Genomic DNA, 12,946 nt, shown 5'->3' with positions numbered 1-12,946 from the left:
CATTTTAATGTTGAAACCTACTTAGGTACTTAGCTGTCAAACTAAATGGACTGTAGCCCATGAGTCTCCTCTGTCCATGGGATTTCCCAGGCAAGAATGCTAGAGTGGGTTGCCATGCCTTCCTCTAGGGAATCTTCCCGACCAAGGGATCAAACCCACATCTCTTAGCTTTCCTGCATTGGCAGGTGAGTTCTTTACCACTCGCGCCACCTGGGAAGCCCTGCCAAACTAAATCAGCCAAGTATTATTTTCTGCTAGCCTCTTATGTGGATAGCTCAGTGTCCACTTCTGGAGTTTAACCCTTGCCAGTCAAGTCGTTTTTTCATGTCCCCCCTTCATCTCACTATCCTCCTAGCAATCACTACAGTCTAGTCTTTTTACTCAAGTGGAAACTTACCATTATATTAGGTACATTTTTTTAATTCAATAATTTTCACTGGAGACTGTTGAAATTAGTGCAAGTTTTAATTACTATTTGAAAGAATAGATAGCTTTTATATGTAAGCAGTTACTTAAACTGAACTAATGAAACATTAGTAATTATATCTTTATTTTTGCCTTAATGAATCACTGAAACTGTTTTGTAAGTAAACTCTGCAGAGATACTCTTTTTTTTTTAATTTTATTTTATTTTTAAACTTTACATAACTGTATTAGTTTTGCCAAATATCAAAATGAATCCTGGAAAATCCTATGGACTGAGAAGCCTGGTAGGCTACAGTCCATGGGGCTGCAAAGAGTTGGACATGACTGAGCAACTTCACTTTCCTGTGTGATGATAAGCAAATGCTGACTGAATATGAAGAGATACTCTTTAAAATGATATTGTTTGAAAATGTTTTTGGTTTTCTCTTAGGTGTAGGTATTGAGTATTTCGGAGAGGCCAAGCATGCTTCATCATATATGGCAAAGCCTTTCCTCCTTGGTTCTCCTGACATTTGGGGTCAGACCACTCATTGTTGTAGGGGCTGTCTGTGTGCATTGGGGGATATCGAGCTGTATCTTTGGCCTCTACCCATCACATGTGAATATGTAACCTCCTCCCAGATATGACAGTTAGAAATGTCCAGACATTGTCCCATGTCCTCTGGGGCAAAATCACCCCAGACTGAGCACTGTTGCTCTGTGGTTCTCCCGCTGAGAAGTCTTAGTTAGAGAGGGATCAAAATATCAGCTCTGGTGATGACCAAGCTACAGAAGATAAGGTGGCTAAGGTCTAAGACCAGGATAGGTTTCTTTTTCTTTTCTTTTCAGACACCTTTACCCAAGTGTCATCTTACCAGGCCTTCTCTAGTCACTCTGTTAAAAACTAGCACAACCCTATGACTCTCAGCCTCACTTGCTCTATTTATCTTCCTTGCACTGTAGTTATATATTGCTTGTTGTTTTTTTTTTTTTCCCTGTCAAAATGTAAGCTATAATTACCTTCAAGGCTCATTTCAGAAAATTTTAAATTGCCTTTTAAAAAAAAAATTTTTTTTAATGTAAGTTACATGAATGCAGGAAATTTGTGTTTTATTTAGTCCTATAAGTGCAGTACACAGACCCATATCTGACCCATAATTTGTAACCCGTGAGAAATTGTTGACTGAGTGAGTCAATTATTTAGAGACACTTTCTATAAAAAAATAGAGTGAGGATATTAAAGATCACTAATATAGCTGAAAATAAATTGAGAGAGTTGTTAATGGAAAAGAAGCACAACTTCAAGTATAATAAAATCTACCTAATGATTTTATAATTAATTGTTTCATAATTGAGATTTAGGTTTTTCCTTCATTTGATGGAATTAGTTGTACTAGAGTCCATTTTTCATGTCAACCAACAACGGCTTCAGATGAGAGAAAGCCTTGAGCTGTAAGGAAATGAGGAGAGAAAGTCCAGATGATGCATGAAGTCAGAAAACAGTTGGAAAATACCAACATTTCTTATACAAGCAACCATTGAAAAATGTGTCAATAAGCAAAAGCCTGTCATTAGACGGTTTCATTGGAAGGTATGGAAGAACAAATACAGCATTCCTTAAAATGCTTGTTTTGTAGTTTGAGAAGTAACAATTGAAGTTGGAATTTAAAGGAAATAATTTATTTATTGAGTTTAAAATTCTTATTCTGTATTTTAAAATCTTTTCTTGCTTTATGCTTACTTTTTCAGCTCCCTATTTTTAACCAATTGCAAATGTTTTTAAGTACCATTACACTCAGTCTTTTGAATTGAAGTAGTTGCCTTTAGTAGAAAATCTGAATTTCATCATAAAGATGGAACACAAAATCCTTGGCTTAAATATAAGGCTCAGAAATGAATGGGATAAAATGATGTCAGCTTAGCAAATGGTAAATATACACATTCCACCAAATGTGCTTTTGTCTTGAAGAATTATGGACATGTGTACCAGGCACTGTGAAGACTGCAGCCCCTTCAGGCTGTATAGTGAATACCACCTGAAATTTTATATGACAGGAATAGCCAACCTGGTCATAGGCAGACACCAGAATTCACTAGCATTATCAACAAAAGGTCTGTGACAATTGATCTTTCAAAAAAAGTGTTATTCTCAGATTTATTGCTGTTGGTTGATTAGGGTGCCCTCATGTGTTTCCTAATTATAGTACCTATTTAATTCTTTCAAAGTACCTATCAGTTCTTACTTTTAAACATAGGGTCAATATAATTAATGAAAATACTGGAATTTTTTTTCTCATACATGCTTCTTGAGATATATGTAAAGTCCTGAAGAGTCCAAGGCAGCTCTGGGTCAGTGGATTGGGCCCTGTTTATCATGAATTAGTTACAGAAGTAGAAGAACCAAAGGAACATTCGGTCCTATTCCTCTTGTTTGTTGCGGTTTGGAGGGGTGTTGGCTCACCTGGTCTTATGTAGTATGTGGGTGGTATGTCCTTGCCTGAGACCTTTCTCCGAGGCTCTCTGTCCAGTGTTATTCCCATCCTCCATTTGTGGCATAACGTGGTCGTATCTTATCCCTCATGGATTATAGCATAGCTCAACATCTGGAGCCAGAGGTTTTGGTTTTATAATAGAAATAGGATGAGTGGAGGTGACAGGAAACAAAGAGATTATAGAGTAGCCTTTCATTCCCTGAAATTCTGTCTGATAGTAGAACATTTTGGAAATGTGCGTGTGTGCATGCTCAGTCGCTTCAGTCATGTCTGGTTCTGGAAACCCATGAACTATAGCCCCTCTGGCGGCTCTGTCCATGGGATTTTCCAGGTAAGAGTGCTGGAGTGGGTTGCCATGCCCTCCTCCAGGGGATCTTCCTGACCCAGGGATTGAACCCACGTTTCCTGTAGCTCCTGCATTGCAGGTGGATTCTTTACCAGCAAACCACTGGGAAAGCCCCATTTTAGGAATTTACTCAATCAATGGACATATTAAGTTTCCATTACATGCAAAACATCCTGATGTGTGATGTGGGGGATACAGAGATGAGTATGAATTGCTTTTTTTCCTGCCCTCCAGGAAAGCATGTCCTCTAATGATTTCCTTCCTTGAGATGGTCTACTACAACCCATAGCTACAGGTCTTTCTGGAAGTGTTAGACATTCAGGAAAATCATGCTCTTGTGACTTTTGCACATCCAACAGGATGGCTTACATGTATCATTTGATAGCATTTTTGTACTTCTTTAGAATTCATCCTTGCAAGGACTTTTTTAAAACTTAAAAATGTATTTCATTTATCCCATGATTTGCTCTGTGTGGTTTTATATTTTCTAAGTACATTAGCATCACTAGAACATGTTAAAAGTAGAATTCCAGTGTTAAAGATGAGGGGATAGAGTTTGTCTCAAATAGCTGATGATGTTTCCAGAGTCAAAATAAAACTTCCTCTTTTCTCTTCATTCAAGTAGAAGGCAGTTTGACCAATGAACTCAATGTCTCTCTCCTGCAAAACATGGATTCATGGACTAATAGAGTTTTAAAGCTCTAAAATTATTAGAGGTAATTTCAGAGACAGCGAAATTAGTAGACACTGAAATACACATCTTCCTGCTAGTCACTGAGTAATAGGAATTTCACATTCTTATCTGCTTATCTGATCATTTCCTGGGGTTTAGGTGAATGAAAGTAGAGTTGATAAATGAGCTATTTGATCTATTTTTGGCATGTCCAGTGCCTAAGCATAAAGCTGAGAAGTCAATTCTAAAATCTTTTAGTAGTCACAAAAAAGTAATAATGTTGACTGCTGAGATATATTATGAACTGTGGGGTTGTTAAGAGACACTAATGACATGGATATAATTATGGATACAATGAAAGCAGTTGTCAGTGGATTTTGTAGGGTTTCTTTTAAAATCACATTAACAAGATTACCGAATAATTAGAACACAGTTTGAGGCAAGCTTTGCAGGAATGATTCCCAGATGTGAGTGAGCCAATTTTTATCACTAGATTAAACTCAGTATTTTAATGCAGCTGGAGCGAAAAACATATACTTCAGTAGGACTTACAGGAAGCCAGAGTTGTTTGACTTTCTTCATTTTACTCACAAATTATTTGAAAAGATAGACTGAGTTCTTTGTTATCCATAATATATTACAGCTTTCTGGAAGGTCTGTGTGAGTAGTGCTTTTCAAAGCTTGCTGGGATAAAGTGGTCATCACAGCATCTTTACCGCAAAGAACATCTGCTCACCAGCTCTGCTTTCTTTGGTTGTAGGAGTACTTTAGGAGATGATTTCTTTTTTGTCTCTTGACAGACTTCTGTGCTCGAGGCCTGACTGCAGAGATAACAATAGTGTGTGTGTGTGTTTGTGTGTGTGCACACAAGTATAGAGTATGCTAAAATCATAAGCCTGACCATATAAGAATTTGTTGTTTCTCCATGTATCCTGAAAGTTCTTGGTTCTTTCACATATGTGCAGATATTCTCAATTTGAAAAAAAATACTGATTTTCATTTGTCTCCCTTCTGATTATGCTCTCAATTTCTACAGATGTTTTACATTTTTAACTAAAATAACACATTCATCCTGGTACCTTGGAATGATGAGCATTGTATTCAAGCAGTTCTGTTTGTGTCTTACTTGTAGAATATTGTGAAAATAAATATCTAATGGTTTTTCATCTAAAATAGAACTGTGAAGTTTTTGTGGGAGAAAAAAGTTGAATTTGGCAAACGTTTATCCTGAATTTTCCTCTCATGCCATTGCTTATTAAAAACATAAAAATAAGTGCTTCCCTCCCTATTTCTCTTTTTCTCAGCCTTTGAATATTGAACATAATCAAACACATTATGAGCAAAGGAAACTACTTGTATTTTGTTTTTACCTCTTAAATTAATTTTCAATAAGTAAAAAATACCACAAATATTGATTATATTTATATTTTTCTCAAATTTCTGGGATCCTCCCATTATTTCCGATTCGGAGGGACATATATCTTTCATTCAAAATATATTAACAGTTGATATACAAATGGGAAAATCTTAATTTTCCAAGCATTTTATATGTTCCTTAAATAAATGTGGGACATAGAAACAATATAAAGTTTATTATCTCATATTTGTTAAGACATCTTTGTTCCTTAAAGGGAAAAAAGATATATGAACCTGGCTTTCAATTTCTGGAACATTATGGTCTAGAGTATTACTGTTGTTCATTACCTTGATGTTCTTAAATAATGTTCTGATAACAAGAGCCTTCATTGTCTAAGCCCTCACAGTTTGGTTACAAGGTGAACTATCATAAGAAGAAAATATTTACTGATGAAGTGACTGGTTATAAAAGTAGCCTTCTAAAATCTCACTAAGCTGATGTTTTTATTAATCAGTTTTGGGCTGATCATAAAATGCTTACAACAATGTAACATACAAAAGAAATGCAATGCTAAAAATATGGTACACATGCAATCCATATAACCAATTGATTGCAAGAATTCATTAATTCTTGGACTTCCCTGGTAGCTCAGTGGTAGAGAATCCACCTGCCAGTGCAGAAGACACAGGTTCGATCCCTTAACTGGTAAGATCCCACATGCCTTGGAGCAGCTAAGCCTGTGCACCCCAACTAGTGAGCCTATACTCTAGAGCTGGGAAGCCACAACAGCTGAGCCCACATGCCCTAACTCCTGAAGCCCCAGTGCCCTGGAGCCCATGCTCTGCAACAAGAGAAGCCACTGCAATGAGAAGCGCAAGCACCACAGCTGGAGGGTAGCCCTTGCTCGCCACAACTAGAGAAAAGCCCATGCAGCAGCAAAGATCCAGCACAGTCAAAAATAAATAAATAAATAAAATTATATATATAAAAAAAGAATTCATTAATTCAAAACAATTGATGTTGGAAAACTGCTTGAATCATATATAAATCCATTGATAAATGAGGATCCAGCAGAGTGAGACCAATGAACAATTAAAAATGAGAGAACAGAAATGGATGAGGACATAAGTAGATGCTTCATATGAAAATTATTTTAGAATCAAAGGGCAAGAGGAACCCCTGGGAAAATTGATGACATCTTTGAGTATTCTTTGAAATAATAGCTCTAGTTTAGGCTGAACTGTAGTGTAATTTTGTCAGGAAAGAAAAATTATGTCTACTTGCTTCAATCTTTACTCCAGTTCATTGCTGCAGTTATAGCTTAAAATTTTCCTTATGATATAATTTTAATGAATTTATTTAAGATAATAACCCAACATTATGTTTTTCACTATTTCAATGAAAAGTGGCTTAGCCTTTTCCTGTTACCAATTTTTGTCTGATAATGAAAGCCTCATGATAAAGTCACCTGAACTATTCATCACCAGATGGACTCTGAATTATCCATCACCAGTAATTATGAATAAAATGTGCCTCAATTGTTTCCTTCATTAAAAGCCCAAAGTATTTATTTGTTTCATCTCAAAATACTTATTTAGCACAGTAATTCTCAACTCTTGTCAGGCTTTAAAATGACTTACTCCCAGGGTCCACTCCAAGAACAGCTAAATCAGAATCTGAGGGTTGGAGCTTGAGAAAAACTTTTTTTGTTTGTTTTTAAGACTTCCTATGAGATTCTAGTGAGTACCACTGATAGTACATCAAAAGGTATTAACTTCCAATGATTCACTTTGCAGAATCAAAAAAAAATGAATATAGCTGTTTTCTTTCTGCTAGCACTGTTTTAATGTATTAAAAAAGTTCTTAAGTTTTCCCTTACATAAGTCAAATTTGAAAAAGTAATGGTAACCTGCTAGATATTGACAAGAAAGAGAGGATTCTTAACCATAATAACTCATTTCTGCATTTTGAACTATATATTTCTTTAATTTTTTTTTCTGCTATTAATTACTCCAAACACTCTCTTCCAACAACACAAAAGAAGACTCTACACATGGACATCACCAGATGGTCAACACCAAAATCAGATTGATTATATTCTTTGCAGCCAAAGATGGAGAAGCTCTATACAGTCAGCAAAAACAAGACCGGGAGCTGACTGTGGCTCAGATCATGAATTCCTTATTGCCAAATTCAGACTTAAATTGAAGAAAGTGGGGAAAACCACTAGACCATTCAGGTATGACCTAAATCAAATCCCTTATGATTATACAGTGGAAGTGAGAAATAGATTTAAGGGACTAGATTTGCTAGACAGAGTGCCTGATGAACTATGGACGGAGGTTTGTGACATTGTACAGGAGACAGGGATCAGGACCATCCACATGGAAAAGAAATGCAAAAAAGCAAAATGGCTGTCTGAGGAGGCCTTACAAATAGCTGTGAAAAGAAGAGAAGTGAAAAGCAAAGGAGAAAAAGATATAAGCATCTGAATGCAGAGTTCCAAAGAATAGCAAGGAAAGATAAGAAAGCCTTCCTCAGTGATCAATGCAAAGAAATAGAGGAAAACAACAGAATGGGAAAGACTAGCGATCTCTTAAAGAAAATGAGAGATACCAAGGGAACATTTCATGCAAAGATGGGCTCGATAAAGGACAGAAATGGTATGGACCTAACAGAAGCAGAAGATATTAAGAAGAGGTGGCAAGAATACACAGAAGAACTGTACAAAAAAGAGCTTCATGATCCAGATAATCGCTATGATGTGATCACTGACCTAGAGGCAGACCTCCTGGAATGTGAAGTCAAGTGGGCCTTAGAAAGCATCACCTCGAACAAAGCTAGTGGAGGTGATGGAATTCCAGTGGAGCTATTTCAAATCCTGAAAGATGATGCTATGAAAGTGTTGCACTCAATATGCCAGCATATTTGGAAAACTCAGCAGTGGCCACAGGACTGGAAAAGGTCAGTTTTCATTCCAATCCCAAAGAAAGGCAATGCCAAAGAATGCTGAAACTACCACACAATTGCACTCATCTCACACGCTAGTAAAGTAATGCTCAAAATTCTCCAAGCCAGGCTTCAGCAATACATGAACCGTGAACTTCCAGATGTTCAAGCTGGTTTTAGAAAAGGCAGAGGAACCAGAGATCAAATTGCCAACATCCCCTGGATCATGGAAAAAGCAAGAGAGTTCCAGAAAAACATCTATTTCTGCTTTATGGACTATGCCAAAGCCTTTGACTGTGTGGATCACAGTCAACTGTGGAAAATTCTGAAAGAGATGGGAATACCAGACCACCTGACCTGCCTCTTGAGAAACCTATATGCAGGTCAGGAAACAACAGTTAGAACTGGACATGGAACAACAGACTGGTTCCAAATAGGAAAAGGAGTACGTCAAGGCTGTATATTGTCACCCTACTTATTTAACTTATATGCAGAGTACCTCATGAGAAACGCTGGGCTGGAAGAAGCATAAGCTGGAATCAAGATTGCTGGGAGAAATATCAATAACCTCAGATATGCAGATGACACCACCCTTATGGCAGAAAGTGAAGAGGAACTAAAAAGCCTCTTGATGAAAGTGAAAGTGGAGAGTGAAAAAGTTGGCTTAAAGCTCAACATTCAGAAAACAAAGATCATGGCATCCAGTCCCATCACCTCATGGGAAATAGATGGGGAAACAGTGGAAACAGTGTCAGAATTTATTTTTGGGAGCTTCAAAATCACTGCCGATGGTAACTGCAGCCATGAAATTAAAAGACGCTTACTCCTTGGAAGAAAAGTTAAGACCAACCTAGATAGCATATTTATGAAAAGCAGACATTTTGCCAACAAAGTCCGTCTAGTCAAGGCTATGGTTTTTCCAGTGGTCATGTATGGATGTGAGAGTTGGACTGTGAAGAAGGCTGAGCACTGAAGAATTGATGCTTTTGAACTATGGTGTTGGAGAAGACTCTTGAGAGTCCCTTGGACTGCAAGGAGATCCAACCAGTCCATCCTAAAGGAGATCAGTCCTGGGTGTTCATTGGAAGGACTGACGCTAAAGCTGAAACTCCAGTACTTTGGCCACCTCATGCGAAGAGTTGACTCATTGGAAAAGACTGTGATGCTGGGAGGGATTGGGGGCAGGAGGAGAAGGGGATGACAGAGGATGAGATGGCTGGATGGCATCACCGGCCTGATGGACATGAGTTTGAGTGAACTCCCTGAGTTGGTGATGGACAGGGAGGCCTGGCGTGCTGCGATTCATGGGGTTGCAGAGTCAGACACAACTGAGCAACTGAACTGACTGAATTACTCTCTTTAAAGAAAACATCACAGTACTACTTGTGTTCCTGAGAGGTTGAGGATCTGGGAGGCAGGGCCTCTTCAGACTTGTCACACTTCACTTTCTCTATTCTTTTCTGCATCTTACTGTAGACACATAAGTGTACCCTGCAGGAGACCCTGGTTCAATTCCTGGGTCAGGAAGATCTGCTGGAGAAGGCATAGGCTACCCACTCCAGTATTCTTGGGCTTCCTTGTGCCTCAGCTGGTAAAGAATTTGCCTGCAATGTGGGAACCCTGGGTTCAATCCCTGAGTTGGGAAGATCCCCTGGAGAAGGGAAAGGCTACCCACTCTAGTATTCTGGCCTGGAGAATTCCATGGACTGCAGAATCCATGGGGTTGCAAAGAGTTGAATACAACTCAGCAACTTTCACTGATTCCCTAAATCTACAGTGGTGCCTCATTGAGCTGAAATACTTCTGATGGAACTGCCTTGCCTGTGACCATCCTGTTTGTCTGTCTACCTGACTTGCCTCCTCCCATCTTCACCAGCCTGTAGACCGCCTCTGAACTTCCACACCCTTCTGCTCCCCCATCAGCTGAATGGTCTTTAGAAAGAGCCACTATACTGTATTTCTCCCCATGTGAATAGTACAGTTTTCTCATATTAGATACACAGTAAGTTCTTAAGTTAGGAAATTATGGAAAAGGATCTAATGGCAGGGAGAATCTCAGTATTTCATTCAGCTGTAATAGAAGTTTATTCTGTACAGATTTATTTCAGGAATTGCATCTTCTTGATCATGGCACATTTCTACATTTGGAATAAGTTAAGCACAGCAGTATCTGAATTCATGAGTCCATCTCACCTGAAAGACTTGTAAATGCATAAATGTGTTTGCTGATTTTTATGTTTTAATAGAAAGAAATATGACAAATAATTTTGTAAGTTCCCATTAAAAATAGAAGATTTCTTCTTTTATTATAATTCAGTTTCTCAGAATTAGTTTCAGCTTATATAATTTTTAATTGGGATGACATGATTTTTAACATTATTGTTTTATTTCAGTACACTCTAAATAGATATTACAGTTGAGATTTCTGCATTTCTTTTGTCCACAAAGAATAATGCCTCACAAGATGTTTACAGTTAAAAGAGTTTTGCTTGAATCATTGTTCATTACTAGAAAAGTCTCAGAAATCACCTTTCTATACTTTAGCTCAGACTGACTCACTGCTCATTCCTGACCAACTTTAATTGCAAATGTTTGGGGGCTAAAACTGTGTTATTTTAGGGTTTTTGTGCTTATGTGTGCAACAAAGCCCAGGGATCATGGAAAGTATATGATGGGGTGGTCACGAGATGGACGTCCAAACCAGAGTCAGGGTGCTTCCTGGCAAAGCCAAAGAAAAATGTGGGTCCCAGATGAGAAGGTGAGATGAAAAGAAGGAAGATGAGATAACGGTGTTCACAAGAGATTGGGGTGGCACTGAGGGATTTCTTGAGGCTTAACTGAAACCAGAACACCAAAGACAATGTAATAACATTTAGTATTTATTCTTGCTAGTAGTCTTGAGTGCTGTTTACTTTCTTTGATCCTGAAGATCTTTGCTAGAAACATTAATTCTGTATCTAGGGCATCAGTTACTATAACCCAGATCTTATTTTACCTCTAACATTTTCTATTGATTCAGCATGTACACTTTGGTGTTCTTTTGGATATGAAAGTATTATCCTTTTTCATGCTTTTCTTTTTTTACCATAAGTTTTGTGGTGTCTTCTCTTCTCATTTTACATATTTCCCCCCATTAATAGATGTGCTTTTTGACTCCAGAGGAAAATTAAAAATGTCGACTGATTAAAGACATTATTTCGTCTGTAGTGGTTGTGTACTTGGCATGGTCAGTAAATATTTTTTTTTTTGTTTTGTGTTTGATGTCATTAGGACCTAAACAGGCCTGGACAAAGGGTACTAATCAGCAGCATGCAGCATCTCTGTGTTTGGACCCAGCCCTCTAAGTGGGATGTTTGTATTGACCTCATTGAGGAAGGCTGGCTGCTTAGCAAATTTAGCCAAGCCTGTCCCAAACTAGAAGAGTTTGTATACAATATGTGGGCTTTAAAGCAGAAAACCAGATGATGCCCTTCCTCAAAAGAAAGGATTTGTCAGTAATGATGACCTGTTGTTTCCCCAAAAGCAAGATACTGTGATCTCACCCACTGTTATCCTCTAGGAGGCAGGCATGTCTGATTCATCTAATGGCTGTATTGGAAGCAACCAGGCTTATGACAGATGGGCAAAGTGCAGTCTTGAAAATCTTGGGTGTTCAGCGTTTCTTTATGATGTTTTCACAAATGTATTAAGTTGGTACATGTAGTAATTTCTGTGAAAGTCATTAATTACTTTTATGCCTCTGCACCTCTTACTGGGTTTTATCCATTGCCTCCCAGAAAAATGAGTTCCTTGTATAACCAATTCTACCTTGTCATCGAAGATCACACTACTGCTTGCATTAAAGGCTCAGGGGTCTTTGCAAAATTTCCAGGAATGTTTTTAAACTATTTTTTTTTTTTTACTAAGATGTCTTTTTTAAAAATCCATAGATAAAATAGCTTTCTTTTAAATTATTGGAGTTTCCATTGGACCCTCATTAATAGGATTAAAGTCCAAGTTTCTGTTAAGTTATCTTCTCTGATTACTGAGCTTTCTTCTTCTCTTACTGAAGGACAGTTGTAAATATGGCATTATAGTGGGCTTTTTTTTGATTTGCCAGATTTTGTGGTAACATAAACATTAGAAACCTTTCTTCATGGTTCTATATAAGGATTAGAAAATAGTTCCTCACTACAGAAAAGGTTCTTGGAGGTTTTTAAAAAATGTTTTTTAACCTTTTTAAAACTTCATATACTTTTGTATTTATTGATTTGATATTAATGCATTGCATATTAATATAAAGGCCATATACTTTAATTTTGGGATAAGATTTGACCTCACAGACCTCCTGAGTCCTATTGTAATGAAGGACCAAACTTGGAAAGTAAATATTATTTGCCCTGTCTTATATTACCTGAGTCTGAAAACGGAATGAGAATTGTTAACATTTTAAAAAGTGTGCTCAATTTGATGGCCTGTTTCTTTGGTTTACTAATTAGCACTCTTATGTACAAAATCAAAGATTTTTATTTACTTTATTTTTGTTTTCTTAGATAGCAGAACTTTTTAAGGAAGTGCTTTATTTTGATCTTACTATATCTTTGATTATTTAAGAAAATAAGGCAAAAATTTCTCACTTATGAAAGAACTAAGTTTCTTTTTAGTTTTTTTGTGTCATTTCTGCTTATTTTTCAATGTTTTCTTGTTACCAAATATTGCTTGAAATTCATCTCTGATCCTAGCTC

At 37.3% G+C, this 12,946-nt stretch overlaps 1 protein-coding gene and 1 non-coding gene across 2 annotated transcripts in view; both read left to right on the top strand.

Moving 5' to 3' along the window:
• The window catches only part of SNCAIP (synuclein alpha interacting protein), a 163,550-nt gene that overhangs the window by 32,820 nt on the left and 117,784 nt on the right, over positions 1-12,946 (top strand). The gene's annotated exons all lie outside the window — the stretch shown is intronic.
• LOC129642594 (small nucleolar RNA SNORD44) lies at positions 768-809 on the top strand. Its single transcript, XR_008709846.1, has one exon. It is a non-coding gene; the product is annotated as a small nucleolar RNA SNORD44 (small nucleolar RNA).

The sequence above is a fragment of the Bubalus kerabau genome, chromosome 1 (assembly GCF_029407905.1).
Source record: "Bubalus kerabau isolate K-KA32 ecotype Philippines breed swamp buffalo chromosome 1, PCC_UOA_SB_1v2, whole genome shotgun sequence".
Lineage (NCBI taxonomy): Eukaryota > Metazoa > Chordata > Mammalia > Artiodactyla > Bovidae > Bubalus > Bubalus kerabau.
The sequence above is the reverse complement of the archived record's forward strand: the minus strand, read 5'-3'. Positions and strand labels throughout refer to the sequence as shown.